This window comes from Mustela erminea, chromosome 16 (assembly GCF_009829155.1).
Source record: "Mustela erminea isolate mMusErm1 chromosome 16, mMusErm1.Pri, whole genome shotgun sequence".
NCBI classification, from domain to species: Eukaryota; Metazoa; Chordata; class Mammalia; order Carnivora; family Mustelidae; genus Mustela; species Mustela erminea.
The window spans coordinates 79,513,479-79,526,723 of record NC_045629.1 but is presented as its reverse complement, the minus strand read 5'-3'; the positions used below and the strand labels follow the sequence as shown (position 1 = coordinate 79,526,723).

The 13,245-nt window shown below is 37.5% G+C and overlaps 1 pseudogene; it reads right to left on the bottom strand.

Annotated features, from left to right (window-relative positions):
• Window positions 1-1,551: 1,551 nt before the first annotated feature.
• LOC116575467 lies at window positions 1,552-1,901 on the bottom strand (annotated as a pseudogene).
• Window positions 1,902-13,245: the final 11,344 nt, after the last annotated feature.

Sequence of the window (13,245 nt, the reverse complement as noted above, 5' to 3'; positions counted from 1 at the left end):
AATTTTTATTGTGTTATATTAGTCACCACACAATACATCATTAGTTTGTTGTTGTTGTTGTTGTTGTTGTTGTTGTTGTTGTTTTAATGGCATTGTGTTAGTCACCATACAGGACATCATTAGTTTTTGATGTAGTGTTCTATGATTCATTGTTTGCATATAACACCCAGTGTTCCAAGCAAGCCGTGCCCTCCCTAATACCTATCACCAGGCTCACCCATCCCCCCATACCCCCTTTTAAAACTCTCCATTTGTGTCCCCGAGTCCATAGTCTCTCATGGTGCTTCTCTCCCTCTGATTTTCCCTCTTCACTTTTCCTTTCCTTCTCCTAATGTCCTCCATGCTATTCCTTATGTTCCACAAGTAAGTGAAACTATATGATAATAGTGTTTCTCTGATTCACTTAATCTCCTCCAGTTCCATCCGTGTTGATGCAAATGTTGGGTATTCATCCTTTCTGATAGCTGAGTCGTATTCCATTGTATATATAGACCACATCTTCTGTTCAGTCTTACTCTCTTAAGACCTATAACTGATTAGATAATGCCCAGCCACATTATGGAGGGTGATCTGTTTTACTCAAAGTCAGCTTATTTAATTTACATTCAATTACATATAAAAATATACCCTCATAGCAACATATAGGGTGGTATTTGATCAATCCACTGCATAGTCTGGCAATAGCCTCACCAAGCTGACACATAAAATGAATCATCATTCTTCATTCCAAATCTACTAAACATATATACTTCTTTGTCGCAGCCGGCGCGACAAATCGACCAGGAACGTGAGGGTAAGAGGATGGTGAAAAGAAATTAAGAGACAAAGAGATGGGGGCAGGAGGAGCACTGAGGAGGTTGTCCAAAGTGCCAAGTTTATTCAAGGCTGTGAGGCATTATATAGTTAACAGAAACAATTATAAAGAAGTATCTATTTTCGGTTGATTGCTCATACACACGTAACATGAAACCCCTCAAGCTTTTACAAAGCCCGTTTCCCAAGCACTGGTAGTGGATCTTCTGATGCCAGTAATTTTTGTCTACTTAGCTAATCTTTAACTAGCAATTCACGAGTTTACAATGGTGCAATTTATAATCTGTGCAAGTACAGGATAATCTTGTAACAGTTAAATGCGCAACCCAGTTTTGCCTCTAATACATGCAGGCAGTCACGTAAGCGAGTCTTAGAGTCCATAGCTCAAGCTCTTTCTCAAGCACAACTCAACTGATATTCAGGAGGCACGAGTCAGGGCCTGGTTTGATCCCCTGCCTCTAGCTGGGTCTGTGGCTGCCTACATCTCTTTAACAACTGACAATTTGTTAAAAAGTTTGATTTAGGGGTGCCTGGGTGGCTCAGTGTGTTAAAGCCTCTGCCTTCGGCTCAGGTCATGATCCTGGGGTCCTGGGATCGAGCCCCGCATCAGGCTCTCTGCTCAGCAGGGAGCCTGCTTCCCTCTCTCTCTCTCTCTCTCTCTCTCTCTGCCTGCCTCTCTGCCTACTTGTGATCTCTGTCTGTCAAATGGATAAATACAATTAAAAAAAAAAGTTTGATTTAAGCACCAGCAAAAGTGACTTCAACCTCAACTCCTAACTCAATATGGAGGGAGGCATTTGCTTAAGAGTCTTAGAAGCATGGGGCAATCAATGATTCACTTGTTGGTCCTGACATGAAAACAAACCCCAGTTTTAGGACCCTGCCACGGGGAGTTTTTCTTGTGTGATTCTCAGAGTCTTGGTGGGCATCCAAACTGGTCTTTTCTCTTTGGAGATTCCTTTCCTTTTTGCTCCTGAGGATAAGTCAGCCTATACTTTCTCCAAAGATTTTCTGTCATGGCTGGTTAGAGTAATTCTGATTCTGTGAGTCACCACCTCTGGTGTCTTTCTCGTATCTTTAAAAGCCATGTCTGTTCTGAGGTTTCCTGATCAACTTGTTCCACAAGGAGAATGAACATCAGTGAGGCAGGAGAAGGAGTGGACTGACCTCTCCAGAGGTCCGCTGTAGCTAAGAGTGTCTTCCTCTGGGAGATTAAGTGTATTCAATAAGAATGAACTTCATTAAAAGTTTTTTCTGCATGTATTCAGATAAAATTATGTTTGTTCATTTTAATCCAAATAAATGGTAAATTCTATTCAGAGATTTTTCTAATGCTAAATCTAATTTGGATTCCAGAATAAACCCACATTTTTAATTAAATCCATATATCAGTAGATGGATATATAGATTGACTTGCCAACATTCTGTTTTGGACTACTGTCTCTAAGTTAATGTGTAACGTTGGGCAGCAGATTTTCATTTCTTGTCTTGTTCTTATAGGTTTCAGTATGAAGGTAATGTATAAAACTCATAAATCTCAAAAGGAGATAAGAAATCTTCTTACTTTTTCTATTCTTTCCAAATACATATGTGCACTCAGAATTATTTCTTGAAAGTTTGGTAGGATTTTCTGATAAAGTCATGCATGACAGGAGTTTTCTACCTGGGAAGACTTTTAACTATTCAATCAGTTACTTCAGTTTGTATAGTATCAAGGCCTTATATTAATTCTTGAGTCAGAATGTTAGAACTTCATGGTTTTTTGTTTATGTGGTTTTTTTTTTTAAGATTTATTTGCTTATTTGAGAGAGAGAGACAGCAGGGGGAGAGGCAGAGGGAAAAGGAGAGGAGCAGACTGCCTGCTGATATCAGAGCCCAATGTAGGGTTCAGTCTGGACACTGAGACTATGACCTGAGCCCAAATCAAGAGTTGGCCACTGATCTGACTAAACCACTCAGGTGCCCCACAACTTTATATTTGGTTTTAAAAACTTCTCATTTCATACAAGTTTTCTGATTTATTGGTTAAGGATTTCTTAATAACGTCATTAAAATATCTTTATTCAATCTGTGACATATGCAGTTACTAGATTATGACTGGATAAAACTATTTGCTTCACATTCCTTGATGGGAAGAAAACAGGACAGGGAGTAAATGTTTGGCCTCAAGCATGGTTGCCCTGAGGTTAATATTATTATTATTATTATTTTTTAATTTGAGTACAGTTGACACACAATGTTGCATTAGTTTCAGGTGTACAGCATTGTGATTCAATGACTCTGTATGTTATGCTGTGCTCACTGCCAGCTTAGCCACCATCTGTCACCAAATAGCACTATTACAATACCACTGACTATATTCCCCACAGTGCTCATTTTATTCCCATGACTTCCAGTTATGGAATGAATAAGTCCTGCAGTTAATTTTATTCATTCTTTGTCCTGTCCATTTCAGAACCTTCTAGGGAATTAAAGTTGATTTTTCTCCCAACTTACTATTCTCCTCCTTCAGAAGAGTTTACTAGTTGACCATGGGCTTATTTGATAAGCTCAGTGGGGTTTCAAGAACAAACATTAGGGGAACTGTCATAGATGAAGCAGTTCCTTCCTCTGAAACTTATTTCAAAGGCAGCTATAACATCTTCTTCTAACATTTTACCCTTTTGGGATTATATTATAAAATGCTCCTGAAGTTTTCTGTAGTGGTGAGAGGGAAAGACAGACATTCATTGAACCATGTTTCTCTACTGAAGATGAGTGGTCTAACCTCTTCTGAATTTCCTTTAGAACAACCGAACTTCACACAGGGCACACTTTTCTTATATTTCTCGGAACTGGTTTCCATATATTAAGCATGACAGGTCAGAGCTTGCACATCCTTCTAGAATTCAGGCTGAATGCTCACTGGCTGGCTAGATCAGGATCTTCAATAATAAAAGGTTTACGGCAGCATGGGACTTTGTCTTCTTTGTCTTCTTTGTTTCTTGCTGTACATAAAGCATCTAAACAGTTGCAGAAACATGGTAAGACACTCAAGAAATAATTTTTGAAGAATGACTGAATGGATGAAAACACTAAAGACATGGCATTTACCATGTATGGGTCCAGAGATATAGATTTGGGGAATATTGCAGGAAGCCCATTTTTTGTCTCAGATTTAAACCTGTTCTGTGCTCCTGACTTGTTAGTAATACAACAGATATGGATTTTGAATTATTATCAGTCTCAAAAGTATATTCTCAAATGATTCAAAATCTAGAAGAGAGATTGATACTTTGGCTTCTGAAATATCACCAAAAAATTCCAGGCAAGTCATGAAAGTCAGAAAAAGGAGATTTAATTTATTAGGCCAGAATATGAAGTATGTGCGGGATATAATACAACAAATGAATGCTGATTAAAAAAAAAAAAAAGAAACCAACAATAAAACAAAGCAAAACACCCCCCCCCCAACACAAAAAATTAACTTTCTCAAATATATCAGAACTTTTCCTGATATGGAGACAAATGCCCAGAGATATTAGTGTCGCAATTTATTTAGGTCACAGAGCTATTTGGTATCATATTTGGGACAAGAACTTACTACAACTGACACCTGCCTTATTCTGAATGACTTTTGTAGGATTTAGAGAGAGAGAGAGAGAGAGAGAGAGAGAGCGCCACTATTTTTTACAAGTAACAAATAAGATATATGTATCTTATTATATATACTTATAAAAAATAATAGCTCAAAAGTGCTTCACACTGTTCTCAAGAAATGACACATGAGGCTTTATTCACATAATCTATGAAGCAGCATGAACTGTCATGGTGGCAGAAAACTTTCCAAGCGCCAGTGCAATTTAAGGATAGAGATTTATGTCATTTGCTTTGCATGAGAATTCTAACTGCCCCATATTTATAGTGTGTAACTTGGGAAATTCACTTTATCTTTCTGAGGCTGTTTTCTCATCTGTAAAATTATTTTAAGACCACTTACCTTGCATCAGGAATGAGAGGGTTAAAAGTACTGAGGTAACACATACATGAACGCTGAACCCCCCCAGAGAGAACCTCTGGAACACCTCTGGATGAGGTCCATGCAAATTCTAAGCAGATATTTGCCTCTGGTTTCCTCTCTGTTTACAACAAGGACTAAAAATTGGAGTATTAAGAAGGAGAGAAATAGAAGGAGCTGGAGAGGACTAGAAAATATTTATATTTTATGCTCCGAGTCAGTATTTTTTCAACTGTTGCCCATCTAGTATCTCCAGCAGTCAGAAGTAGTTGGGGGATGATTCAAGATGAATGTTACTTCATTTCCTTTGTACCCTTCAAGCCACTTACGTAGAAAACCCTACCATATGCAGGGACCACGGAATATTCCAGAGACATGGAAGAGATGGGGGAAAAGATGGAGTTTGCGCCTACCATGTCATAAAATGGAGGAACTTATTTATCATACAATCAACAGAGAGTTAATAAAGGGATTTTTAAAGTAAGAAAGTGCAAGATTATGTTTTCATGATCATTCAAAATTAAGCAAAAACATTTTTTATATTTCTATGCTATTGTTGTTGAGCAATGATTTACTTGAGCTACAAAGACAAGAAGCCTAAATGCACAGAGACACTGGTGGTAAATGAAGTGCCCTAAGTCCAAGCTTATGTCCTGCATTTATATTATTTGTAGTTATGCCATGCAGGTCTCATTTGCTCAGTTAAACATACAGACCTGTATTGAATTCCACCAAGCAGCAGTTTCTCTTCTTGGCAGTGAAAATTGGAAAATTGGATTTTCCTTTGCATTCTAACCTGCTTCAAAATTTATTTTGTATTTAGACCCTTTATATAATTATTACTATCATCATTATTTAGCAACTTTTGCTAAATCTATTAATGAGAAATGGCTATTTTCCATGTGAGTGCTCCGTTAGGACTATTAGGGATGATTATTGCTGGAAGCACAGTGTAAAGGTATGAGTCAGCCTGGTCTTTGCACTGTGGTCATGTTTAGAGCTCTGGGCAACCAGAGTAGGGGATGTGGTGGGGATAAAGCACCATAGAGGAAAAGAAGAAATATCAGATCAAGGCATAGAAGAGCAGAGTATCTAATCCCAGTGTTTGATCAAAGTAGCTGTATCATTTCAGGGGAGAAGAATCTGAGTTTAACTACCACATCTTCAACAGTAACCCTTGGGAGGGAAAAAAAAAAAAAAAAAGGCATTGTCTCCTAGCTTTCCTTATCAAAACCTTAATAAACCAGAACAAGATTTTGGGGATAGTGAAATTTCCACAGCATACAACTTTCTTCATAACTGTGACTTCTGGAACACTCAGGAGCCAGTTTCATGTACATATACCAACTTCTAGCACTTTAGGGTTCCTAAATTTATAGAATCAAAGACACCATACAGGTCTTCTAGTCCAGCGGTATAAAAAAGGTAAGCCTCAGTAACTTTAGGGATTCTTGTGTTTTCTTCAAATAAAAAAAAAAAACTGATATGAAAAATATATTCATAGAAGAATTCAAGAAGTTGAATCTACCTTTTTTGATGAGTTATTTAGAGAATAAGATTAATATGAAACTTTACAAATCGGAATGGTAAGAAACCGTAACTTCCTGGGTACATCTCTCACTTTTGTTTGTTTTTAAATGTTATGCGTCTTCAGATTAATGCAGTGAATACTATTTATTAAAACATTTTATGAAAACCACAAAATAAAATGTGTTTTAATCAGGTGTAAACTGTATGAATAAAGAAGGGGGCCAAATTGAGCTAATACCACATACAACAGAGACATAGTGGATGAGATCTTCAACGAGTAACATTAACTCTCTGATACAAAAAGTTAATAGCAATATGGGCTAGATGCTCATAAAAATATTTTAAATAAGACTTAAATTCTTTTCTTTTGAGGATGCAGCTAACAAAGAAAAAAATTCTACTTAGCTAAAACACTAACAGAACAGAGTTACACAGATGTTTTATCAGCAGTTACTCAAAATCAAGTGAATGAACTCGCTTTGGAAAGGCAGGGCCTCAGCATTACTATTTTTTATAAGTCTAGATAAGGTTTCTGGCTAGGATATGCAACAGAGGTGGCTAGAGGACAGAACTGAAGGAGGTCCTCACTCTCACAACCCTGCTCACACAACCCTGAGAAAGGCAGTCACCCACGCATCTCTCTTGCCCCACCCTAGTCCTGGTCCTGCTCTGGAGAAGATGTCAGTCATGCAATGAAACTGTAAATTCTGACTCAAATTTAAAGAGATGCATAACAAAGATATGCATCAAAAAGATAAATAAAAATAAATTTTGGATAATGACACATATTCAGATCGCTGAGGTTACAAACACATTATTGAACATTTCATAGTATTAAAGACTCTCTGGCTTGAAAAAACACTTACTAGCTTTCCCCAATACTCAGTGTTACAGCTTGAACATATTACTGATCATTCAAATTTGAAATAAAGCCTTGCCTCATTCAACATTCTGGAGTACTGAATGAAAGCAAATTCTTAAAAGCAAGAACATCCAAAACACAACTTTTGCAACTACTTGTCTATAAGAAATACACAGAAAAAGGAAAAATAAAAGCTAATTTTAAGGCTTTTAAAGATAGAACTGGGGGCCCTGGGTGTCTCAGTTGGTTAAGTGTCTGACTTCGTCTCAAGACATGATGTGTTGGGGTCCTAGGATTGAGCCCCTATCAAGGCTCTACATTCAGCAGGAAGTATGTTTCTCCCTCTCCCTCTGTCCCTCCCCAAAGATGTACCCTCTCTCTCTCTCTCTTTCTCTCTCTCTCAAATAAATAAAATATTTAAATAATAATAATAATAATAATATTAATAAAATATACAGCCATGAGATATTATGTATAACCCCCAATTAAAGCTTTTTACATCAAAAAAGGATCCTGTGTTTATTCTTTGTTTTTAAGAGAAGTTAATATTTTGACCCAATATTTATGAAATAGGTCTGTTCTAGACAAAAATATGGATATGGATTGTGTCCATCAGCCATCGTGCTTGTCCTGGAAACAGTGAGAAGTAGAATGTAAGGCCTCTGTCTCCATATACCTACATTGTAGGGATACAGGGAGACTGAACGCAAGTAAATACATTTGCATTTTTATTTCAGTTTGTGAAAAGTGCTATAAAGAGCATAAAGCAGATTAACTTGCTAGAGTATTGGTGAAAAGTCCAATGCCCAGGAGGCTCCTCCACAGATGTGTCCTTTGCAGTGAAAGCTGAGGATGAGGGTGATTCAGCCACGTGCAAGGCCAGGGAAGTGTGCTCCTGGCAGCATCAAGTCTACAAGGACCCGGGGTGTCGACACCAATAAGGCTAGCTGCTAGCTGGGGTATCAGCGAGCTGAATGACGTTGGAGGTAGGTAAGAAACAATCCATGATATAGTTTGAAGGTATTAAAAGCACTTTAGTTTTCACAGTATTAACCAAATTGGAAAGCCTTTGAAATGTTTTTAGTAGAGAGCAACCTTACCAATTTTTTTTTTCAGTTGTGTCAGCATGGCCAAGTAATCTAAAGTGCCTGACTCAAGCACTTGTTTCCAAATATTTATTTTAGAAAGAATAGTTGAAACAAAGGGGAAAGACAGCAGGAAAGACAAAGAAGTCTGGAAACCCACACAGTCTTCCTGGTAAGGGAACGGTGACCAGGGCTGCCAGGGGGCAGATAAGGGAAGGAAGATGTGGGGGAGAGGGAGGCTTCAGGATTCTCCTGTCTGCAAAGAGTCTCAGAGAGGTGAGTTCAGTTTCAGTAGTCAGACTACAACCAGGCTCCCAACAGCCAGTCTGGATCATTTGTAGGATTCTGAATCACAGAGACCAATCTTGATCCTCTCCCATAAAAGTTTGTGTCATAGGTTTCTTAACACTTTATAAGTACTAATTCATGTATCGTATCAATTAATGCATTTAATACATTGAAAGACCCATGAGAAAACAGCATAAGAGTTTGGAAAGTTTACAGTACTACACACGATTGGATAGATTTTCATTTGGCTGAGTATAATGTGATAACTTAAACAAAATACTATGTTTCTCTAAAATATAGTATTTTGTTTAAGTTATCACAATCAAATTTTAACCAGAAGATATCGTAAACAATTGTTTACGATATCTTCTGGTTAAAATCAAGACTCTTTCATCTTAGTTCCTAGCTTCTTGGTACATACATGTCTTCCAAAGAATTCTTTGTTTAACCTTGTTCTTATGTTTATGTTCATTTTTATATCCTATGGTCCTTGTAAATCTAGAATGTGTAACAAAATACAATCATAGTGTCTCTGAATTAGAGGGTGCAATAGGGATCATGAAACTATCCCATCCTTTATCTCACTGATGAGGGGACTAATGGAAAAACCGTTAAGGAGAAGTAAATTTACTAATCTGGAGTCTCTCTTACTAAGCTGGTAAAGAAAAGGGGGAGGGGCTCCTTATCAATAAATACAGTGAGTGCATGGAAATTTGCACAGCGTATTAAGAATCATATATCTCGGGAAGAAATAAGTCTTGCAAGCACCTTTGCAACTCGTGCTCAACCAAATGTAGAAGAAAAGATGGAAGATGTGCTCCCAGGAAACGTAAATGTTTTTCCCAGGTAGACCAACATTAGAGACAGAGGAGAAGGCAGAATGTAAGGGAGAAAGCATATGGTATCTTGTTTTCTTAATTCCTTTTCTTTTAGACGTTACTTAAGTACAATTTGGAAATTTACATTATAAACACATTCCCATTGTTTCTTGTTTATTGTACACATTTGTGATGATGTTAACATATAACGAAAATGTATATACTTTGTATTCTGTAGCAAATGTTCACTCTTTCTTTATTACGTGTTTTATTATTCTTACAAAATCCAGAGGTAAAAAGCACTACTTCAGGTGCTGGTATAGATTGTTACCTAGTCTGTGTGTATATTATTTGACATTCCAGAGAAGCTCTGACGCGCGATGAAGCAAACCAGGTAAAAAGACTTCCCGCTACAGACTATTTTAATAATGTTTATTTCTTCATGAGTTACATTTTATATAGCCCAAACAGAGTGATGCAGAGATGGGATAAAAGGATGGGGTCTTAGCTGAATATTGGGTTTTTTTTTGTTTTTTTTTTTTTTTTTTTAGAGACCATCAGTCAGTCATTACTATAAAATAACAGACACTCCCTCACTTTTATACCTTGGCCTAATTCCAAAGCAGTGAATCTAATAGGACCCCGAGGCCCCTAAAACCCCATGCAGAAATGGTGTTTGTGGTTTCATTTGGTAAGTAAAAATTAAGCTGAGAAATATGAGATGACAGTGTTTGTGAATTCCTCCAGTAAAACCTCAACAGATGTATTGTCTTATGCAGAGAATCTGATATTCAATTTGTATGTATAGTTTTCAGTGGGAAGAGGGAAATTGAGGACAATCTAATACAAATATGCTAAAAAGATTTCTTCTGGTGTGTCTTAGAATTTGTAATGGTTCTTAAATATGCCAGTTTACGGAAAGTAAAGACAAAATAATAATAATAAATAACAAGTATCACGTTAGAAGCTCAGATGCTTTTTCCATCACAGATAAGTCAGGCAGCCAATGATGTCACTGAATAACATGCAGATGGTGTAGCCTTTTTTCAAAGAGAAAACAAACTGAGGAAAGCCAGTAATTTTTTAAAACTGGAATAGCAAATTTGAATCATCTGGGAGACTTAAAAAAAAAAAAAGTATATGTGGGAATAAACAGATCTTACACCTAAAGCATTGATTAAATTAGTCTGCAGGTGGGGACCACATGTCTTTTAAAGTTCCCAAAGCGATTTTAATGTATTGTTAAAGGGAGCTATTCCGCTGGTATAGAAAACCACAGATAAGACAAGATGTGACTTTGTCTCGCTTTTTAAAGAAAAAAGAAATCAATTAGGGATTTAAACTAATTGGAAACTCCATGTGAATTATTTGATTGATATGGTGGGGAAAATGTTGTTGTGAACTATTTTATTTAAAGTGTTCAAATTGAAAGAAAAAAATGACAAAGAAGAAACAAAATGCAAGGCATTCTTGCACATAGCCTTATGACTTACTTAGCCCTGGGGTGTTCAGTAGATGCCTGAAGTTCTGTAATCATTTCTTTTCTTTCCTTTTTTTTTTAAGATTTTTTTTTTAATTTATTTGACAGACAGAGATCACAAGTAGCCAGAGAGGCAGGCAGAGAGAGAGAGGGAAGCAGGCTCCATGCTGAGCAGACAGCCCAATGTGGGGCTCGCCGATCCCAGGACCCCGGGATCATGACCTGAGCCCAAGACAGAGGCTTTAACCCACTGAGCCACCCGGGTGCCCCTGTAATCTTTTCTTATTAAAATACTTTAATAGGATCACTGAAGATGGGTTCTAGCAATATGGCTCCTACATCACTCTTTTACTGACTAGTTTCAGCTTCAAATCATATATCCCTCTATTCCACCCTTTTAAATACCTCAAATGGTTTAATACTTTATAAAAGTGGTAAAATTTATGGCCAAATATATACACACTTCCAGAATGTGAGGACTCTCTTATGCCAAGGGCAGTGGTTTGGAATGGATCCAGTCGACTCTGGAAGATGAATTGACATACTTGAGCAAAGGTGAGTTCACTTAACACAGGAAGCCATGGGAAATATGTATGGGAGAAGAATGGTAGGATGAAGAGGACACATGTGATCTCTTCTCTTCAGGCAAGAGATTATCAGGGCCTGGACTAGCGAGATCAGGTAAGAATATGAAATGGAAGAGGATGTTTAGGATGGATTTTAGAAGAAGGATTATTATAAAGCTTCTTTATTCTTCCCATGGTCACTGTCTTGACTTGTCAGGGTGTTTTTTACTTGCCACTTATTGTCATTGTAAAGAAAGAAAATAAAATTTTAAATCATTTAGCATGAATTGTATGTTTATCTTGTGAAAGTAGAGTTTTGAATGCAAGCATAAAAGTCATATGAGGAATCAATAAAATACATATTTATAATTCATAATTCATACATGTCAATGTGCCTCATTCCCACAACAACGTAAACAGTGCACAAAATAAACTTGACTATTTTTATTGGATTTGTTATGCATACTTTGTAGGGACCCTTGGTACCTGTGATTACTGATGAGTCAGGGAAGACTGAGAAGAAAAGGCACTGGGGCTGCTGTTTCATTCCTTCTCTGTAATCACTTTGATGTAGTTTTTGGAGTAGCATGGCTCAGGTCCAGAGCCAATGGCCAAGAAAGAATTCTTGAGACATCTTGGGTACAAAAAAGGAGGGTTTATTAAAGCACAGTGAGAGGACCAGTTGGCAGAAAGAGTTGCTGCCCCAGGATTATGGGAACCAACTGATTAAATACTTTGGAGTTGGGGGAAATAAAGGGAGGGGAAGTTCCAAATGGATTTTCATATGCTAAAGAAGACTCAGAGGATACTGGAGGCCTTACTATTGTCAAGCTAAGGTAGTTTTTCCCTCTAGCAAAGTAATAACATTAAGTCACTTGGGATTTTCCTAGAGGAACTTTATACTCTGCCTGTCTCAAGTGTTGGTTAATGGGCAGCAAGTTATAAGGGCATTTAGATTTATCTACATTTCCTTCTTCCTTTGTTTCCCAAATTAACTTCAACTTAAGTGGTTGGCTAATACAAGGGGTAACATGAAGAAGAAAGCTCATTGCAGAGGTCCTTCCTTGGTCATTCAATGTTCTTTGAATAGTATTGTCTTCTTTCTTTGAGTTTGGGTTTGGATGGAAAGCATGGCCTCTTGAGTTGCCAGCATCCCAGTCAATCACAGCTGTAGCATGCTTGCCTTATACTTTCTTTGAGATTCCCCGACTTCCACCAGGATTCTGTGCTGAAGGACATTGTGGATGCTAACTTGCAAGGAGTAACAAGGAACAACTTAACTCCTGTGTTGGTGTATATGCTCCATCGTCATTTAAGGTGAGCAGAATTTACCACCTCAAAATATACCTCTTTGGCATAAGGATTATCATGAGCTTGCTCTTTGTAAGAAATAGAAGATGCAGAAGAAGAGTTGAAAATCAAGTAGAACTTAGCTTTTTGTAAGAGAAATTTACATGGATAAGAGAAATCTCTATTTGGAAGGTGTCTTCCTCTCTGTACCCAGAAGAAGAGGATGACTGAATCTCTAGGAACTCCTATCTGTGAAGAAAACAAATGACTTACGTCTACATAACAATTATGTCCTTGCTTACTGTGCTTTGCCTGATAACCACCCATAACTGGCTTGCCTCCTCTGTGGACTTCTTTCCTCTTTAGCTGGAAATGGTATTCAAGGTGGTAGTTTGGGCCATTTTGGAGACTTACTTGGTTTCTTTGAAGCTCTCCTGTGTATACAGAGTTATACATGTTCTTAATCTTTTTTGTTTTTCTCCTGTTAATCTCTCTCTTATTGGGGAGGGGGGCAGT